The sequence below is a fragment of the Lactuca sativa genome, chromosome 5 (assembly GCF_002870075.4).
Source record: "Lactuca sativa cultivar Salinas chromosome 5, Lsat_Salinas_v11, whole genome shotgun sequence".
NCBI lineage: Eukaryota > Viridiplantae > Streptophyta > Magnoliopsida > Asterales > Asteraceae > Lactuca > Lactuca sativa.
This window is the reverse complement of record NC_056627.2, coordinates 270,085,588-270,108,905: the sequence shown is the minus strand read 5'-3', so window position 1 is coordinate 270,108,905 and position 23,318 is coordinate 270,085,588.

The window sequence follows — 23,318 nt, the reverse complement described above, 5'->3', positions numbered from 1 at the left end:
TTCTTCCATTGTTAGCCATGATTAATAATCTCTTGTGAAATATCAGAGGCATAGGCAACATAAAATAGAAAATAAAGAAGGTGTAGTATAATATATCGTTGATTGCTATTCTTGAACCTCTTTACCATGCTAATAAGATTCAGTAATTCTCCAACAGAATTGGTTTCCACTTTTCATTGGCAAATCAAGAGGCAGATGATAAAAGATGGATCTGTTGGAATCATGAAGTGAATGTAGTGCTTGTCGACGCCTTTGAACAGTGTATCACAGTCGACACCAGCTTCCTTAATTCTGATCTGGTAAGGCTTACCTTTCTTTATGCAAAGTGCTCCATTCAATTCTTTGGGAAAAACTTCCATTACTGTCCTAAGACATACAAGGGCAATCAAATAAGGCATTCTCCGCTGGAGAAGAACAGACTAGGTTTTCTTTCTCTAAACAGATAGAGTTCCGGGAGAAAATTAAGCCTAAGCCTGAGTTCAAGAACCTTGCGACTAAAGAATAGTTTCATAAAATGCCTTTTGGCACTCACTCTCTATCATGTTCACTATCCCTGATAATAGATATACTAGGTATTATCCCCTAAGTCGCCGGGGGCTAGGTCCCCACCTGTTGTTCCTATGACATAAGCTACCTTACCAGATTCGGTAATATCCAGCTAATCCTAAAAAGCTTCGAATCTCTGTAGGACTTTTTGGTTGTTCCCACTTCATTACAGCTTCAATCTTTGCTGGGTCGACCATTATTCCTTCTTGGTTAACCACATGACCTAAAAATTGGACTTCTTGAATCCAAAATTCACATTTGGAGAACTTTGCATACAACTTCTCCTTTTTCAGGACTTATAGCACTTCACGTAGATGCTTTTCATGATCTTGTTTTCTTTTCGAATAAATCAAGATATCGTCTATGAATACTATCACGAATTTATCTAAGAATGGTTTACAAACCCTATTCATCAAATCCATGAAAGCTGCTGGGCATTGGTTAGCCCGAACGACATAACCAAAAAATTTTAGTGTCTATATCTCGTTCTAAAAGCAGTGTTGTCGATATCCTGCTCTCTCACCTTTAGTTGATGGTATCCCGACCTAAGATCGATCTTCGAGAAATAGCTCGAACCCTGCAACTGGTCGAACAAGTCATCGATCCTTGGCAACGGGTACTTGTTCTTTATCGTCACTTTGTTCAGCTCTCTGTAATCGATGCACATTCTCATGCTTCCGTCTTTCTTCTTTACAAATAACATAGGGGCTCCCCAGGGTGATGAATTAGGTCGAATGAAACCTTTGTCCAATAACTCCTGAAGTTGTGTCATAAGTTCTTTCATTTCAGTTGGCGCTAATCGATAAGGTGCTTTCGCTATCGGTGTCGTTCCTGGTAACAAGTCGATACGAAGTTCTACTTGTCGATCAGGGGGCAATCTGGGAAGATCTTCGTGAAAGACTTCCGGATAATCACACACCACCGGAATATTCTGCACCTCCTTCTTTTCGATCTTGGCATCGATCACGAACGCTAGATATGATGTACATCCCTTGGCCAAACACTTTCTGGCTTTCATTAGGGAAATGATTCCAGAGTTTACTCTGTGTTTGTCTCCATACACCATAAACGACTCTTTCCCTGGCGGGTTTACTTTTACTATCTTCTTTCTACATAGTATTTCTGCATTGTTGGCGCTAAGCCAATCCATTCCTAAAACTATGTCGAATCCATTTAACTCGATAGGCAATAATTCCTCTTGGAACTTATTCCCATCCAAGTCAATGAGGATGTTTTTCATACGATGGCTAACAGGTACAAACTTGCCACTAGCAATCTCGACTAATAAGGCTTTAACTAGCCTATCTACAAGCAAAGCTAGCTTTCTACCAAATTTATGTGATATAAAGGAGTAATTGGCTCCAGAATCAAACAAAATTTGGGCAGGCAATTCGTTTACGAGAAAGGTACCTGAAGCAACATCAACTTCTTCTTTTGCAGCTTCAAGTGTCATCTGAAAGGCTCTCGCCTTCGGCTTTGGTGGTAGATTGGGCTTTGCGGCATCCTTCCTCTTTGGACAGTCTTTAAGAACATGCCCTACTTCATGGCACTCAAAACATACCCTCTTGTCGGACGGACACACGTTGGCATAATGCCTAGTCTTTCCACATTTGAAGCAAGTCACCTCCTCACTACATCTCCCAGAGTGCTTTTTCTTGCACTTCTCACACCATTTCACTTCACCTCCTCCTCCTCCAAACTTCTTGGACTTAGAAAATTTGCTTTTCTTGTTGGAACCCGAAGTTCCTTCAAATTTTCTCTTTTCACCAACTTCTGCCCTCTCCAGACCCTTCTCTTTGATCTGAACCTCGACATTCTTAGCAGCCCAGATGGCGGCTTTCAAAGTGGTTGCTTGTTTAACCATCGGACCAAAGTCCACTGGTAACCCGAGGGCAAACTTGTTGACCTTAGAGAGTTCAGTTGGAACTAGATGAGGAACTAGCTTCATCTTTTCCATAAAACTAGCAGCGTATTCAGTAACGCTCATCTTTCCTTTCTTTAAATTCTGAAACTCATTGTTGATTTCCAGAAGATCCTGCTCAGAGCAGTACTGCAATTTTAGTTGTACCACAAATTCTTCCCAAGACATCTTACTAGCTTCACCCTTGGGCATCGAATCAGCTAGTAACTTCCACCAGCTCAACACACCAGACTTTAACAGAGGAATTGCAAGTGCGGTCTTTTTTTTGTTGCTGCACTTGCAACTTTCAAACATCGTCTCCATTTCGGAGATCCAATACATGACTTCCACCGGTGTCGGACTTCCAGATAGACACGGCGGTTTAGATGCCATGAAATCTTTGTATTTGCATCCGCGTCCATCAACTCCTCCATCCTGGTTGTTTTGTCTAACTATCGGTGGGTTGGCTTGACCAAGAGTCCCACTGTAGTTCCCTCCTACTGATTACCCTTCATTCAATACGGTCTGTTCAACAGGCATCGTAGTCTCTTCCCTATGTTGTTGTAGTAATCGCCTTATCTCCTCCATTTGGCGATCTAACATCATTTGCATCATTGCTTGTACCCCAGCCATCGTCATTGGCTCAGGTGCAGCTCCTACAACAGGTACTTGCTCAACTACTTGAGGTTGAGGCTGTTGATCCCTGTTTCCGTTTGCATTTGCAGCTCCACTACGAGTTATGGCCATTACAATCTATATAACGAATAAGGCGAATTTATATAACGAATAAGGCGAATTTAGGTCTTATCCTTGTTAGACATGTCAATTCCCTTATCACTCCGAAACGTTTACATGTTAGTTCTAATCTCGTAATCATACGCTTAGAATCCTACACACATAAGGTTTCCAGATCCGGTCGGTAACAGACCATAGATCCGAACAAATAATGGCACACATGGAAAACACATAGCATTTAGCACATAAGGGAATTTTAGGCATCTTCCCTAAAATAAACTAGTGCTCGTGTCTAAAATATGGTAGACACTCATCTCACAATCATCACTTAGCATTCTAAGTTCAAGTCTAGAAATTCTACAATTTCTTAGTTCGCTTAAACTAATGCTCTGATACCAACTGTGACATCCCCTAATTTCTCGGCCAGAAAAGACCGATTTAATTTATGCTTTTTAAAATAAAATCAGAGAAATCTTTTTAAAAGATGTTGCGGAATTGGTCCCCAAACAAAATATGATAAAAGTTTATCAAAACCCTTCATTAAGAAGGTATATGTTTTCCATATATATATCAAAACCTCGGGATGTCATGTTCCGATACAGATCAAAAGCATAAACAAAACATTATAAGCCTTTCAACAGTTATTTACAACCACTGGCCTATAATCCAAAAATCTCTCGTTGTCCTCCGACTATGCTCGGGGTCCACTACCTGTAACATAAAAAGCTGAGTGGGTCAGGCTTGGGAGCCTGGTGAGCATATAGGGTTTTCAACCCACAATAATAATAAACTTACTAAGTTCATCAATCAACAATAACCCTGATTACCCGTTCCTGTTATCCTCACTTTATGTCCCTAAACACTTGTCACAAGGGACCTAGCCTAAAGAATATCACCGGGATGGACACTACTGCTAAGGGGTTTCCTCAGCCATACATGTCCTAAAGGCAACCATGAGGGGGATGGAGTACAGCGAATGAACACTCTTAGTTCATTAACACCTACAGGTTGCGGACCTGCTAATGTTTCCCACTGGACTGTCTAGAAAGTTCGTGGTCGTCATCCAAATTCCGCTAGATGACTGGATCTCAAAACACATCAAGGCCTCTCATCAATTTTATTTTATCACACATCACAATCTACCCATGTTCTACCCAACATATTTGTAGATAAAAGTACTTATACAGTTTAAAACTTGTATAAAACATCAACACAAAAATCACCTCAAATAAATAATTAATATATTTACACATAGCACGTATTATAAGGTAAATACTTCATATCTATGTGTAAAATGAAAGTGACTATACACTCACATGATTTGATGATAATCAGGCAACAATTCGTTTCCTAAAACGATCATTTCTAATAAAACCGAGAGTTTTATTGAGAAACCGGGCTTTGTAAAAGTCGGGCTTCGAAACCGAAAAGATAAATTTTTCGGGCTTCTCGGGCACTTCGTGACGTATTCCGGGCTTTACAATCGATACCGGGGCTTTGCGGGATGTTAATATGAAGAAAATATGGGTTTAAGGGCTAAATATGGAAATTTTCGAAAAATACCCGGGAGGTCTCGCACCCTTCTATTTATAGGGGCGAGGCTTCTGATCGGACGGTCAGGAAGGAGACACGCGACAGCAGATCCGAAGGAAGCAGCACCTGCTCGCCAGGTGGCTTCGTGACTCAGCAACTTGGATACATGGCGCATGCAAAGCGAGGACACGTGGCCGAAGTCCACGTGTGCGAAATTCCTCGGTTTTGGGGATTTTTCTCGTTTTTCGCGCCAAAACTTCTAAAATCCATAACTTTCGCATACGAGCTCTGTTTTTGACGTTCTTTATATGCACGCGTAGCTAAAATTACGATCTACAACTTCCGTTTAGACTTCGTCGGCTATTTTTGACTTTAAATTTTATATTATTATTTTTAACAGACCGGGACAGGAAATCCGTTAAAAATTCATAACTTCTTCATCCGACGTCCGTTTTCATCAGACTTTTTACCGTTGTGCTCCTAATGATGAGACCTTCAATTCTCGTTTAGGTTGTGTCGGCTAAAAATCGCTCGATCAAAAATTCGAGTTTTTAGCTGTCTACTACTACGCTGAAACTTCGAAAAATCATAACTTCCTCATACGTAGTCAGATTTGGGCGTTCTTTTTATCGAACTTCTCGGTTTAACGAATACTACGAATTTCGTTTAGATTACTAAGTCTAAAAGTAGTTTATCGAAAACTCACTTTTTACGACATTCAGCACCGTGTCGGTTTTGTCGCGAAACTTCGACAGGTCATAACTTCTTCGTTATAACTCGGATTTTGGTATTCTTTATATCCCCGAAATCCTTGTTTTGACCACTACGACTTTATGTAAAGATATCGGGCTTATCTCACACTTTAATTTTGACGCTTATTTTTATTCTTAATTAATTAAGCCCTAATAATTAAGCATAAAACACATAATTCATTTTCATTTCTTCAAAATGAGTTACAAAGGTTAACCTAAACTATCAACTCAATATAAATGCCTAGGATAGAAACACGAGTGTTACAATATATATATATATATATATATATATATATATATATATATATATATATATATATATATATATATATATAGAGAGAGAGAGAGAGAGAGAGAGAGAGAGAGAGAGAGTTAGGATCATATATAACCTATATATATTATGTGAATGTATGACCAAATGTGGTCCAATCATTTTATAAATGCATTAAAGTAATTTTATTTATTAAATTAAATATTATAAAATTAAATCCTCGTATATTTGGAAACATATTCAATTTAAAATACTTAATTTTAGGGATTAATCATTGACCACCGGCCATTCATTCTCTTTTTCTCGATAACCCTAACGACCCATCCATCTTTTCCTATTCATACATGTATCGATATTTCCCACATTTTAAGATAGCTTAAAATTTTCTTCTTTGTTGTTGCGTACAGAGAGCGAAGACCAGGTTAAACATGAAGGTCGCCAACTAATATCCATCAGTTTGTTGTCTCATTGAGATGTTGGTGATGAAGGTAATACGGAAAATGTAGTTCAATCATTATATGTATGAAATATATACACAAACTAAATTAAAATAAAAGGTTTAATTTTGATATATATTCATATTAATATATAAGGGATATATTAACAATTTTTTTTTATTATTTGGTATGTCGAACAGATGAAGAAAAACAAGTTTTTGAGTTTTTTTTGGATTGTTCTCGGCATACATAAAAGAGACAATTTTTTTTTTTTTTTTTTTTTTTTTTTGGTGTTGGTTTGTTTTTTACGATACACAGTTTCAAAGAAAAATAATTTCTTTTTGGTTTTTGTTTTTCCTACATAAAAAATCACTAAACAAAATAAATTTCTTTTGATTCTTAAAGAATAAATTATGATTCTTAAAGAATTAATAATGATTGAAAAAATCACTAAACAAAATAAATCTCTTTTGATTCTTAAAGAATAAATTATGATTTTTAAAGAATTAATAATGATTGATGTTGGCGGTTTGCGAAGATAAAGTATTGATAGTGACATTTTTATGTAGGTAGATGGCAGGAGAGGATGGTGATTCATGCGGTAATCGAAGTCGATCATAGAAATAACCATTGACACCCTCTTGCTTAGACCAAGAAATAACCAACAAGCCAATAACACCGCCAAAACACAACCCGTATTCATATCCAACTTTTGCATATATTATTTTAGACTGGTTATTCTTTTAGAATTCGAATTCTTTTAGAGTTCAATTTAATCTTTAAGAATATATCATATTCCTTTAAAGAATGTATTGTACTCCTTTTAAGAATACATTTTATTCTTTTAACAATATTCTTAACATCAATTTATTTTTAATTCTTATAGACTGCACTTATATCATATCTTGAGAATGTATTCAATTTAGTTTTATTCTGTAAGAATACCATTGATTTATGAATTGTTATATTAGACTCAATTTTCTCACTCATTCAAAGTCATTCTCATTTATTCTTAACACAATTCAGATTTATTTTTTAAGAATGTCTATTCTTGCATTTGTATTTTGTAATAATAATAATAATTATTATTTTGATTCAAATTGTTATTCTTGAACATATGCATTCTTATTATTCTTTAAGAATGTTGATTCTAAAAAGAACTCTTGACTGAAACTTGAAAATAATTTTGAACGGGTTGAATGAAAGTCGTATTCCTAAAATATCTTAATTAAGTTGAATATGTTGAATAAAATCTAAGATTTTATTAAATTTTCATTAACTAACTTGAATTAATTGCATAAAATATAGATAATATTTAATTTCTCTCTCTTAGTAAAATATGGCATTAATCCATATAGTTAATTAAATCACATTATATAATAAATGCTAGTAATGATAATACCATGTATCCTAAGATCATAACTCTTTATTGTTTTTAATCTAGTGGTTACAATTTGGTCACACATTCATACTATAATTATAATTCACATTTGATGCTAACCCTATATATATATATATATATATATATATATATATATATATATATATATATATATATATATATATATATATATATATATATATATATATATATATATATATATATATATATATATATAACTCGTGGGAACCACGATTATAAAATTAAGTAAACTTTCATAGTAAAAACTCAAAATTATTAACAACCATTTTAAATAAATTATTTTAAATAAATCGTTAATTAAGAGATATTTTTTAGTTTTATAAAATTATGATCATTGATTTAAATAAATACGTGATTTTATAATTTGTATTAATTTTATTTTAATTTTTATTCTAATGTTATTAGTTTAATATAATTAAAGTGAATATTTTGAAATGGAGAATCACTAAGTTGACAAGAAGCATGATATTAATTAGGATGCCTAATATGTAATAGAGTGACATGGCAAAATAGAATAAACATATTATTTTATTAGAATATATATATATATATATATATATATATATATATATATATATATATATATATATATATATATATATATATATATATATATGGAAATGATCAAATGAGAACACCTAAAAGGTTGAGAATGTGAGAACAAATCTAGACCAATAATTCCATAAGGGTATAAAAGGAATTTTACGATGTAATTAAATATGGATAATTAATAACTCCTAAAATCATGGGATATTATCTAATTAATTATTTTTTTACCTAAATACTAGAAATGTATTTAATCTATTTTTAATCAATAATATTATTTAGAAAAACGTTTTTACCCTGATTAAAAAACGTTTTTTTACCAATCTATCAAAAATATTGATGAGTTCATCATTTAATCCGAATATGTGTAATCATATAAGAATAAAACATATATGTAATTATATATGAATTTGGTTGTAATCTTAAATGAATAGATGAATTAAGTTATAATAATAAACAAATATAACACAATTTATATTGAAAAAATTACAATACAACTGTAAACATAAACAAATAAAACACATTATATATATAATACATCTATTCATAAATAATAACACAAAAAGTTACAATGTAATAAATATCTATTTTCCTATAGTCACATATGAATAGAACATAAACAAAAATTATAATAAAACTATTATTCTTCAATCATAAATGAATAAGGCAAGATCTTTTCCACTTTGTCATGTTTGTTTGTATATTAGCACTCCGACATTCCATTGTAGAAGCACCTCGATTTTTTCTGCACACCGTCAAATAAAGAAATAAATACAATTAACAATTAACTAAATGAAAAAGATTTAGAAAAATATGTTCAAACATGAACAAAATATAAAATACATAAAAATATATAAATAAAACTATATATTCATGTATGAATAAAACCTAAAACCAATCAATAAAATTAAGTACAATAAATTTAATAATGAATGAATACATAATAACATTAATCAAAAGTAAAGGAACTTACGAAGGAGAGATAAAAAGGCCGAAAGATATGACATTCCCTATGGAAAAGAAAGTTATGAACACGAATAATGTAGAAGAAAAAACAATCTAAACTTGAAATTGGAAGTTGAAGAGATGAATCGTATTAGCTAAATAGGAATCATTATTTCATCCGTTTCAAACTAATAGCGAGTAGATTTTCCAGATAACAGTAAAACAGATTGATAAAAAGGGAAGAAACATCAAAAAGGAATATGAAATTTCCTTTTACTCTCATTTCATACCATCGTCGACCTAACTCACATCATGTTGATCGACTAATAGTTTCAGATTCAAACAGTCAGATCATTATTCACTTCTATTTGTAATCAGTAAAACGTAAACAATTTAAATCCAATAAAATTTCCAATTGGGTTTTAGTGCATCACCCAAAAATCCCAATTCAAACCCAAAATCCTCACTTGTGATCACCAAACCACCTCAATATAATTTTAATAAAAGTAAATCCCACTTGGGTTTTAGTGCATCTTCCCCATAATCATTTATGAATCACTTATAATTTTAACAACAAATTGTGAAAATAATATCAAAAATTAAGAAAATAGCATCAGAAAAATCGAAACTTGAACTAAAAGAAGAGTAACACGAACAAGAGTGTTAATCACAACTTCCCACCACTGGGGTTGTCGTTTGCTCATTGGGCCACCCGAGTACCACCGCAATATGCCTCAAATGTTGCTGCTTCACCATCTCCCTTCACGATCTCAATCAAAATTAAGGCTTACCTAAAACGATGTTCACAATGTCGATGATGGCGACATAAGTTTCTGATTTCTATGGAGATAATGACACCGATAGAAAGGTTGACAATGGCGGTAGGAGGGTATGATTCGAAGCGGCTGAGAGGTAGAGATGTGCCCTAGGTATAGAGAGAGCATGATGAAATTGAAAGGAATTAGTGAGAAGTTATAGGAATTCAATAAACAATCAATTACTATTATACCATTTTCACTATTTTAAAGTTACACTTTAATACCAATCAATTTCATAATTTACATAAATGGTTCGTTTGATAATAACCTTAGATTTGAATGTTTAGATGGTGTAGATATGTTCTCGCATTCTCAACCTTTTTGATGTTCTCATTTGATCCTACTCCTATATATATATATATATTGTAACATCCCAAAATTCAAGACCAAAAATTTCGTTTTTAAATAAGTTAATATAAAACCATATGTAATAAAACTGTCAATAATAATGTCTCATGTCAAAACCAAAGTGTCAATAATAAAACATAACATCATAAAACCATATCAGAATGTAACCCCAAGGATCTCATGTGTGAAAATCATAATGTGATGCGTTGCGATCAAGCCGACTCGTTTGCTTTGAAAACAAAACACCTGAAACCAAAAGTGTAAACCGTAAGCACGAAGATTAGTGAGTTCCCCCATCATACCACATACCACATAATACCATCAGTATCTTTCAACCAGTATCCAGGGACTATTTCACCCCAACCACTATCACATAATAATATATCATAAACATACCGATCACATACTAACATCATAAACATACAGATAAGCATTGCATGGGTTCTGTATACCCCTTCGGTATCTTTCAACCGGTAACTACCATCGGTACTTTCAACCGATAACTGTCATCGGTATCTTTCAACCAGTATCCGCCATCGATATCTTTCAACCGGTAACTAGGGACTAGTTCACTCCTACCACTACCATACAATGACAGGATATAATCATATAGTTAGCCATATCCGGGGTACTGACCTACCCATCGGTCCTAACAACCGAGTCAGGGAAAAACTATTCCCTGCTACTACCACTAAGACACATATCATATCACATAAGCATATCAGATAAGCATATCTCATAAGCATATCACATAAGCATATCTCATAAGCATATCACATAAGCATATCACATAAACATACCCAGATAATTATCACAAAGACAATTATCTACCAACTACCCCTGTTGGTGGGCCAACATTGTGGCCTTAGACCCACCCCTACTGGAAGGTAACTTACCTCACACTGATGAAGTCTCGTAGACACAATCCCACACTGCTGAAGTCCCGCAAACTCAACCCCAGCTGCTGGCTGACAGATTCGCGAACTGTCAACACCAAAATAACACCCAATTAATAATTGGGTTCCACTACATAACCATCAGTACATACTTTGGATAATTACTACATTACCCCAAGCTTGGCTTTATGCAAGCCTAAGGCCTAGAGATGCACACAAAAACCGGATTCACTATTCAAAACCGGTTCCAATCCGAAACCGGATTGGGTCAAAACCGGTTTTGACCAAACCGGATCGGATCGGATTCAAAACTGGATTTTCAATCAGATCGTAATCCTACATTCCAAATCGGATTTGATACCGGATCGTAAACCGGATTTGCTAAAAACCGGATCCAAATCCACCCCAAAATCCGCTTAAAACCCACTAAAATCGGTTTGAACCGGTTCCAAATCGGATTAAAATCGGATTCAAATTTTGGTTGGAACAGGATCGGATTTTGACCGGATCCGGATCGGATTTTGACCAAACCGGATTGCTGATGACGTAAACGAAACCGGATCGGATCAGATCGGATTTGGGCCCAAACCTTTATAAGATCTTACCATAAGGCCCAACCATTTAGTCCAGTCCAACATTTAATATTTTAATGGCCCAATATCACATAATCATAAAGGCCCAAACTATTTCCCATCTATGGCTCGATTTTCCAAATTGGGCCCAAATCCCTTACATGGGTCTTACCCTAGGCCCATTAAATTATTTTATCCCATTTCCATGTTCTCGGATGGCCCATTATTATCCCAATCATCAAAGCCCAACAGGAGGGCCCAACTTAAGGCCCAAGTGAAATTAGGGTTTCACATAAAATGATGATTAGGGTTAAGTTTCCTACTTAACCCATTAAGGACTTAATCCACTAAGGACTTAATCCATTAAGTCCAATATTGCTTAGATTAATTCTTGTCAATGATTATTATTTAATATTTCAAGATATCAAATAATTCCCGTGTGTCCCGATTAATTCCCCAAATTAGGGTTTCATTGCATTAGGGTTTTCCAAACCCTAATTAGGGTTTCCAACCCATATTAGCCCAATAGGCCCACAATCAAGTCCTTAAGACCATTAAGCCTCATTGGGCTCATTAGGGTTTCAAACACCCTAAACGAATCAACACAACGAGGCAAAGCACTCCGCCACCCGACACGGCGGCCGGTGGCAGCAGCCACCACTTCACGGTGGCTGTTAGGGTTTCATTTCATTATTCCGCTGATTACAACTTACAATACATTCTAAACAAATACACACACGCGCACAACATAGCCGCCTAATGGCGGCAGACGGCTGTTCATGGTGGCAGCCACCACCTCACGGTGGTGGTGGCTTTTCTAGCTAATTCCGGTTACACAATATAACAACAGTGCACACACATACAAAGTAACATGCACACCCACACAACCACCACCCTACGGTGGCTTGTGGTGGCAGAAAGGATTTCAAGGCATCAACCACCTTGGTCGGCGGCCATGGTGGGTTTTTCCTCAATCTTTGGCGAAGCAAACACACCCACTCACGTTTTCTGGTTCGTAGATGAGTCCAGCCACCCACCCGGTGGCGTTCAACGGACGACAGCAACCCATAATAGAAGACAATCGTGGCGCTTGCGGCGGCGGCGAGCCACAATGACAGCAACAGTGGTCGTCATAGCTTCTTAGTGGTCATTTCGAGATAGCAACAACCATAAGAAGAAGAAGAAGAAGGTAACCGGGGAGGGGTAGCAGCGGACGGTCGCAGCTGCGTCGGCGGTCTTCATTGGCTTCTTCCCGGCGGCCCTCAATGGCTATAGGAGCGACGACATTTCTAGAAACGACCGTGGTGGCACTAAACGGTCCGACGACCCACCAAACCGACGTCACATGTGGCTGTTCATCGTTGTTGTGGCTGCAACGGCAGGGGGATTCGATGGGTGGCACCGGTTGGGCTAGGAAACGGTGGCCGGACATAGCAGCAATGTGAGTGGCGGCTGGAGGGACAAAGGTGGAGAGGGTGGTGACAGCTGTATGGTCTATTAGGGTTAGGGTAATGTAACAGGGCAGCTATCGGGTTTAAATCCCGCTTCACTCAAACATTTGCCCGTTTTTACAAGTTCGGTCCCTCCCCCTTGGGATCTTTTCAAATCAGCTCCAATAATTATAATTCTACCCCTTCTCTACAAATTTGTTCTTAATAAAGTCCCAATAATTCACAAGTTAGTCCCTTAGGCTCCAAGATCTCTTCCATGAAGTCCTAGAAGTTACCATATAGCCCCTACCTTCAAAAATATATACAAAACTCATACAGAATTTACAAAACCACCCCTTGTTTGACAATTTCTTTTCAGTTAAGGTCCAATGCTCAAACTTCAGCCATGTTAACATTTTTAGTCCCTGCCTTCTAACATTGTAGCCTTTGGTTCCCGGAAACCAACACCTTGCCATATAATTATTTATTTTAGGGCTACTAATTGTTCATTATTTTATTTATTTATTTAATAAATAAATGGGTGTTACAACTGTCCCCCACTTAAATTAGATTTCGTCCTCGAAATCATTTCTTACCATTTCTTATGCACCAAACCACTCAAGTAATATGGTCACCATCTTGGGCACACCCTGGCCTTCCCAGGGTAACTGTGACCAATCTTCGAAAAGCCCTAAAATACGTTGTCTCGAGATGGCCTGATTCCCTGACAGCCCACTCATACTGAATCATTATCCTTGAATCCAACCCGTTTATCCCTCAACTGACTACTCAACTTCTAATAACCCGAGGCTCCCACTAGAAAACTGAAATCGCAGACCCAATTATCCCTGTAGGTCATTTAGCATATGAAGAGTTAAGAAACTCTTTGATCGTTTAGATATTTGAACAAGTTAATCACAGAAACGTTAAATAGAAATATCAAGCACAAGAATGAATCAAAATATGTCGAATGATCCTATAGATTCAAGCCTCAGCAGAGCTCGACAAAGAACTTCCGCTGTAGAGGCTATTAGGGTTACAAATGATAAAGATAATAATCTCTATGAAATAATTGACTCCCAATCTTACGTACTAAGATGCATGCAAGCATCTATAAATACTAAACCCTGGAAATAACTCATGGATGGACAGGCCCAATCCGGAGACAAAAATGGACTAAAGTACGAGCCCAAGACGCAACACCCATCGGACCCTACAACATAACCCAAGCAATCTGTTATTCCGTCCGAACTTGCAACCTAGAACACAAATACTAATGCTGCCCAGACGCTGAAACTGCCTGAAGCAGTATGTTGCTACATGGCTGCTTTCCAAAATCTAATGAGACCTCCCTGGTCTCTATTCGCTCACCAATCATCTGAAATACCGGGTTCTAACCGGCTGCGGAGCCAAAGGACTCCCACTTAGTCGCCTCTCACAACTTCTGAACGAGATCCTTCTCTGGAACTAGTTGCCACTTCCCAAGCCAGGACATAACCTCCTGCAAGGTTGGGATGTCATTTCCTATAAGTAGTATGTCATCCACATACAGTACCAAGAAGCTAACTATACTCCCACTAGCTCTGACATACACGCAAGACTCATCTTCGCTTCTCGAGAAGCCAAACTCTTTTACCTTCTCATCAAAACAAAGATTCCAGCTACGAGATGCTTGTTTTAATCCATAAATGGATTTCTCAAGCTTGCATACTCTATTAGGGTACTCTGCACTGACAAAACCCTCTGGCTAATTCATGTACACATCCTCAGCCAACTTTCCGTTAAGGAAAGCGGTTTTGACATCCATTTGCCATATTTCATAATCATGAAATGCTGCAATGGCTAGCATAACCCTAATAGACTTAATCTTTGCTACCGGCGAGAAGGTTTCATCATAATCAATACCTTGAGTTTGAGTAAAATCCTTCGCAACCAGTCGAGCCTTCTAAGTATGCACCTTTCCTTCCATGTCGGTCTTCTTCTTGAAGATCCATTTGCACCCGACTGTTTTATGGCCTGGTACATTGTCAACCAAGTTCCAAACTTGATTATCATACATGGATTGCATCTCGCTGTCCATAGCCTCCTTCCATTTAGCAGACTCCGGGATTGCCATGGCTTCCTTAACACTGCTAGGTTCATCCAAATTTACCAGTGTACTATCACTGATAAAGATATCACCTTCCGTAGTAATATGAAAGCCATAATAAAACGAAGGTGTGTTCCTAACCCGTGTGGAACGCCTCGGAGGTACATACATGTCAGCTTGCTCAACAGGAGTTTCCTCCTCAGGTTGATTGCTAGTGTCTGAGGTTCCTTCACCGATTGCCTCTTGAATTTCTTCAAGATCAATTTGCCTCCCACTGTCTCCTTGGCTTATAAATTCTTTCTCACGAAAGACCCCTCTTCTTGCTACAAAGACCACATTCTCATTGGGTCTCTAGAAGAGGTAACTGAAGGATTTCTGTGGGTAGCCGATGAAAATACACCTTTCACTTCGGGGTTCGAGCTTATCAAGAGTCTCACGCCTCACGAAAGCCTCGCAACCCCAAATCTTGATGTGGTCTAAATTGGGAATCTTCCCAGTCCACATCTCATGAGGTGTTTTGGTAACCTTCTTTGTAGGGACTAAATTAAGGATATGGGCGGCAGTCTCTAAGGCATACCCCCAAAAAGAGATTGGTAATGAAACTCGACTCATCATAGAGCGAACCATGTCCAACAAGGTTTGATTACGCCTCTCAGCTACACCATTCAACTGTGGTATCCTGGGAGGAGTCAATTGTGAGACAATCCCACACTCCTTAAGATAGTCAAGGAACTCGGTACTAAGATACTCACCACCTCGATCGGATCGAAGCATCTTAATGTTCCTGCCCAATTGATTTTATACTTCCTGTTTGAATTCCTTAAACCTTTCAAAGGTTTCTGACTTATGTTTGATTAAGTAGACATACCCATATCACATAATAATATACCATAAACATACCGATCACATACTAACATCATAAACATATAGATAAGCATTGCATGGGTTCTGTATACCCCTTCGGTATCTTTCAACCGGAAACTTCATCAGTATCTTTCAACCGGTAACGGCCATCGGTATCTTTCAACCGGTAACTGCCATCGGTATCTTTCAACCGGTATCCGCCATCGGTATCTTTCAACCGGTAACTGGGGACTAGTTCACCCCCTACCACTACCATACAATGACAGGATATAATCATACAGTTAGCCATATCTGGGGTACTGACCTACCCTTCGGTCCTAACAACCGATTCAGGGAAAAACTATTCCCTGCTACTACCACTAACACACATATCATATCACATAATCATATCTCATAATCATATCACATAAGCATATCTCATGAGCATATCACATAAAGATACCAAGATAATTATCACAAAGACAATTATCTACCAACTACCCCTGTTGGTGGGCCGACACTGTGGCCTTAGACCCACCCCTACTGGAAGGTAACTCACCTCACACTGATGAAGTCCCGTAGACACAATCCCACACTGCTGAAGTCCCGCAAACTCAACCCCAGCTGCTGACTGACAAATTCCCGAACTGTAAACACCCAAATAACACCCAATTAATAATTGGGTTCCACTACATAACCATGAGCACATACTTTGGATAATTAATACATTACCCCAAGCTTGGTTTTATGCAAGCCCAAGGCCCAATCCAAGGCCCAAAAGAAACCTTTATAAGGTCTTACCATAAGGCCCAACCATTTAGTCCAGTCTAACATTTAATATTATAATGGCCCAATATCACATAATCATAAAGGCCCAAACTATTGCCCATCTATGGCCCAATTTTCCAAATTGGGCCCAAACCCCTTACATGGGTCTTACCTTAGGCCCATTAAATTATTTTAGCCCATTTCCTTGTTCTTAGATGGCCCATTATTATCCCAATCATCAAAGCCCACCAGGAGGGCCCAACTTAAGACCCAAATGAAATTAGGGTTTCACATAAAATGATGATTAGGGTTAAATTTCCTACTTAACCTATTAAGGACTTAATCCACTAAGGACTTAATCCATTAAGTCCAATATTGCTTAGATTAATTCTTGCCAATGATTATTATTTAATATTTCAAGTTATCAAATAATTCCCGTGTGTCCCGATTAATTCCCTAAATTATGGTTTCATTGCATTAGGGTTTTCCAAACCCTAATTAGGGTTACCAACCCATATTAGCCCAATAGGCCCACAATCAAGTCCTTAAGCCCAATAAGCCTCATTGGGCCCATTAGGGTTTCAAACACCCCAAACGAATCAACACAACAAGGCAAAGCACTCCGCCACCCGACACGGCGGCCGGTGGCGGTTAGGGTTTCATTTCATTATTCCGCTGATTACAACTTACAATACATTCTAAACAAATACACACACGCACACAACATAGCCACCTAAGGGCGGCATGTGTCTGTTCATGGTGGCAGCCACCACCTCATGGTGGTGGTGGCTTTTCTAGCTAATTCCGGTTACACAATATAGCAACAGTGCACATACATACAATGTAACACACACCCACACAACCACCACCCTACGGTGGCTTGTGGTGACAGAAATGATTTCAAGGCATCAACCACCATGGTCGGCTGCCATGGTGGGTTTTTCCTCAATCTTCGGTGAAGCAAACACACCCACTCACGTTTTCTGGTTTGTAGATTGTTGGGTTTTGAGCAATCTAACACTTCCTAAGTGTGCATGCAACCCTAATAAACCTTGGATCTATGTTTGTCTAAATACATGCAAAATAATAAATTTTCCAAGGTTTATAACCTATCTAACATGGCATGGGGAACATTTCAACATAAAAGAGTTAGAAGAGATTACATACCTTTTGATGAGTTTGGTTCTAAGGAGTTTGAGGGCCAAGCACCAATAGTGTGAATGCCTCAAATGGAATCACAAAACACCACAAACTCTTGGAAAAATTTGAGAGAGTATACACACTTGTATAATTTCGGCCACACACAAGCTTACACACACTAGTTCACTCGTTGCCATTTCATGCTCCATAAGCATGCTTATATAGTGTGCATGGTTAGGGTGAAACCCTAATAACCCATGTCTTTTCCTTTCCAAGGATCCATGGGTTAAAAGCTCCATGGATCATCCATGGACTTCCATCCAAGCCTAGCCCATTAACAAATGAGTGTTAGCCCACACCATATAAAATCAATAGCCCATAATCTAATTAGTCTTCCTTTTAATCTCTAAATTAATTCATAATTAATTTAAGACTAAAACTAATTAAATAACATAACTTCATATTAATATATTATAACTTATAATATATTAATATACATATGTGTATAACTCTCATAAAATTATCCATAAATAGTTTGGATGAGATGCAACCCAAATGGACCATGCCGGTCGGGTCAAGTATATACCAAATAAGTTATGGACTTAGACACCTTATCCAACAGACTCCCACTTGGATAAGTCTAATAACCGTATTTGCCTATATAACTTCAGGAACCAACCAGCAATCGTAGCTCTCGAAAACTCCGTCGAACTATGAAGCGCCATTTTTAAGACAAGTGATCATATAATCCTCTGCTCTCATGATATCAGCCGGACAAACACATGGAACTATGTCTTTCTTATTGTCTGGCAGTTGTTTCTCGATTTTCCGATTTGTTTGACAAAGAACTTCACTGAACACATCGGTTTAGTTCTGACCGGGCCCGGTACATGGGTCAACACAAAATCATCGAGGGGCCCAGATATCGCTTCTATTTCTAGAAGGAACAGATAAACTTCGACTGATATGCTTGTTCTACTACTTATTGAATTGTACACAAAGGCACGTTTTATAACATCAAGTTACTGATGCTTTTACGTGCAATCAATGCACAACCAACTCATAGGTAACAACTCATATCTCTAGGTTTGAAGATTTATATGATATTATCGTCTCACGATCACTCGAGATAAATTCCATGAAGTGATACAAGTGAGCGTGGGTTTATACCAATACTCATAACTTATGAGTACTCATGAATGTTGCAGCAACCATTGCCATGTCTAAACACCTTTAGCCATCTACAAACCCAATTCATGACAATCTTGATTCATACCTACTTCCGACGTATGATCGATTGTGGAGGTTTGAATAAATTAATTATTCTGGAAGTCAAAACATGCAAAACTGAAACAATAGTAAATAATTGACAATGACAGTAACACTTTACTCATAAATAAATCACAAATTTTATTCATCATCAAACGTCGATTACATTTTACAAGTTTCAGGAAAACTATCTAATCTGTAAAACTAATATCGTCCCTCAGCCCGATGCGCCTCGCATGCTGAAAATGCTTAATCCTCGTCAGTCCCTTCGTAAGGGGATCTGCAGGATTCTCATCCGACGATATCCTCCTTGCCACGAGGAGTCCTTCTTCAATCTTGTGTCTTATGAAGTGATATTTTCTGTCAGTGTGTCGGGATCTGCCATGATCTCTTGGTTCCTTGGCTAAGGCAACCGCACTATTGTTGTCACAGAAAATCTCTATAGGCTCCTTAATAGCTGGTACAACTCCAAGGTCTCCGATGAAGTTCTTTAGCCATATCGCCTCCTTTGCTGCTTCACTCGCTGCTATATACTCTGATTCACAAGTCGAATTAGCCACCGTCTCCTGCTTGGAACTCTTCCAAGAAATTGCCCCTCCATTTAAGGTAAAGATCCAGCCCGACTGAGAGCGGAAATTATCCCTATCAGTCTGAAAACTAGCATCACTATACCCTAATACTCTCAAGTCATCACTCCCACCAAGGGTAAGGACCCAATCCTTAGTCCTCCTCAGGTACTTGAGAATGTTCTTTACCGCGGTCCAATGAGCCTTGCCAGGGTTCCCCTGATACCTGCTGACCATGCTCAAAGCAAATGCCACATCAGGGCGGGTACAAGTCATAGCATACATGATCGTGCCAACCGCGGATGCATACGGTAGTTGGCTCATCTCAACTATCTCTGCCTCTGTACTCGGACTCTGAGTCTTACTCAGTTTGGTATTGCTTTGGATCGGTAAATCTCCTTTCTTGGAATTCTCCATGTTGAACCTTTTCAACACCTTATCCAAGTACGTACTCTAACTAAGTCCAATTAGTCTTTTACTCCTTTCTCTTAATATCCTTATCCCTAGGATATAGGCAGCCTCCCCTAGGTCCTTCATAGCAAAACACTTCCCAAGCCAGGACTTAACCTCCTGCAAGGTTGGGATGTCATTTCCTATAAGTAGTATGTCATCCACATACAGTACCAAGAAGCTAACTATACTCCCACTAGCTCTGACATACACGTAAGACTCATCTTCGCTTCTCGAGAAGCCAAACTCTTTTACCTTCTCATCAAAACAAAGATTCCAGCTACGAGATGCTTGTTTTAATCCATAAATGGATTTCTCAAGCTTGCATACTCTATTAGGGTACTCTGCACTGACAAAACCCTCTGGCTGATTCATGTACACATCCTCAGCCAACTTTCCGTTAAGGAAAGCGGTTTTGACATCCATTTGCCATATTTCATAATCATGAAATGCTGCAATGGCTAGCATAACCCTAATAGACTTAATCTTTGCTACCGGCGAGAAGGTTTCATCATAATCAATACCTTGAGTTTGAGTAAAATCCTTCGCAACCAGTCGAGCCTTATAAGTATGCACCTTTCCTTCCATGTCGGTCTTCTTCTTGAAGATCCATTTGCACCCGACTGTTTTACGGCCTGGTACATTGTCAACCAAGTTCCAAACTTGATTGTCATACATGGATTGCATCTCGCTGTCCATAGCCTCCTTCCATTTAGCAGACTCCGGGCTTGCCATGGCTTCCTTAACACTGCTAGGTTCATCCAAATTTACCAGTGTACTATCACTGATAAACGTATCACCTTTTGTAGTAATATGAAAGCCATAATAAAACGAAGGTGTGTTCCTAACCCGTGTGGAACGCCTCGGAGGTACATACATGTCAGCTTGCTCAACAGGAGTTTCCTCCTCAGGTTGATTGCTAGTGTCTGAGGTTCCTTCACCGATTGCCTCTTGAATTTCTTCAAGATCAATTTGCCTCCCACTGTCTCTTTGCCTTATAAATTCTTTCTCACGAAAGACCCCTCTTCTTGCTACAAAGACCACATTCTCACTGGGTCTCTAGAAGAGGTAACCGAAGGATTTCTGTGGGTAGCCGATGAAAATACACCTTTCACTTCGGGGTTCGAGCTTATCAAGAGTCTCACGCCTCACGAAAGCCTCGCAACCCCAAATCTTGATGTGGTCTAAATTGGGAATCTTCCCAGTCCACATCTCATGAGGTGTTTTGGTAACCTTCTTTATAGGGACTAAACTAAGGATATGGGCGGCAGTCTTTAAGGCATACCCCCAAAAAGAGATTGGTAATGAAACTCGACTAATCATAGAGCGAACCATGTCCAACAAGGTTTGATTACGCCTCTCACCTACACCATTCAGCTGTGGTGTCCTGGGAGGAGTCAATTGTGAGACAATCCCACACTCCTTAAGATAGTCAAGGAACTCGGTACTAAGATACTCACCACCTCGATCGGATCGAAGCATCTTAATGTTCCTGCCCAATTGATTTTATACTTCCTGTTTGAATTCCTTAAACCTTTCAAAGGTTTCTGACTTATGTTTGATTAAGTAGACATACCCATATCACATAATAATATATCATAAACATACCGATCACATACTAACATCATAAACATACAGATAAGCATTGCATGGGTTCTGTATACCCCTTCGGTATCTTTCAACCGGAAACTTCATCAGTATCTTTCAACCGGTAACGGCCATCGGTATCTTTCAACCGGTAACTGCCATCGGTATCTTTCAACCGGTATCCGCCATCGGTATCTTTCAACCGGTAACTGGGGACTAGTTCACCCCCTACCACTACCATACAATGACAGGATATAATCATACAGTTAGCCATATCTGGGGTACTGACCTACCCTTCGGTCCTAACAACCGATTCAGGGAAAAACTATTCCCTGCTACTACCACTAACACACATATCATATCACATAATCATATCTCATAATCATATCACATAAGCATATCTCATGAGCATATCACATAAAGATACCAAGATAATTATCACAAAGACAATTATCTACCAACTACCCCTGTTGGTGGGCCGACACTGTGGCCTTAGACCCACCCCTACTGGAAGGTAACTCACCTCACACTGATGAAGTCCCGTAGACACAATCCCACACTGCTGAAGTCCCGCAAACTCAACCCCAGCTGCTGACTGACAAATTCCCGAACTGTAAACACCCAAATAACACCCAATTAATAATTGGGTTCCACTAGATAACCATGAGCACATACTTTGGATAATTAATACATTACCCCAAGCTTGGTTTTATGCAAGCCCAAGGCCCAATCCAAGGCCCAAAAGAAACCTTTATAAGGTCTTACCATAAGGCCCAACCATTTAGTCCAGTCTAACATTTAATATTATAATGGCCCAATATCACATAATCATAAAGGCCCAAACTATTGCCCATCTATGGCCCAATTTTCCAAATTGGGCCCAAACCCCTTACATGGGTCTTACCTTAGGCCCATTAAATTATTTTAGCCCATTTCCTTGTTCTTAGATGGCCCATTATTATCCCAATCATCAAAGCCCACCAGGAGGGCCCAACTTAAGACCCAAATGAAATTAGGGTTTCACATAAAATGATGATTAGGGTTAAATTTCCTACTTAACCTATTAAGGACTTAATCCATTAAGTCCAATATTGCTTAGATTAATTCTTGCCAATGATTATTATTTAATATTTCAGGTTATCAAATAATTCCCGTGTGTCCCGATTAATTCCCTAAATTATGGTTTCATTGCATTAGGGTTTTCCAAACCCTAATTAGGGTTACCAACCCATATTAGCCCAATAGGCCCACAATCAAGTCCTTAAGCCCAATAAGCCTCATTGGGCCCATTAGGGTTTCAAACACCCCAAACGAATCAACACAACAAGGCAAAGCACTCCGCCACCCGACACGGCGGCCGGTGGCGGTTAGGGTTTCATTTCATTATTCCGCTGATTACAACTTACAATACATTCTAAACAAATACACACACGCACACAACATAGCCACCTAAG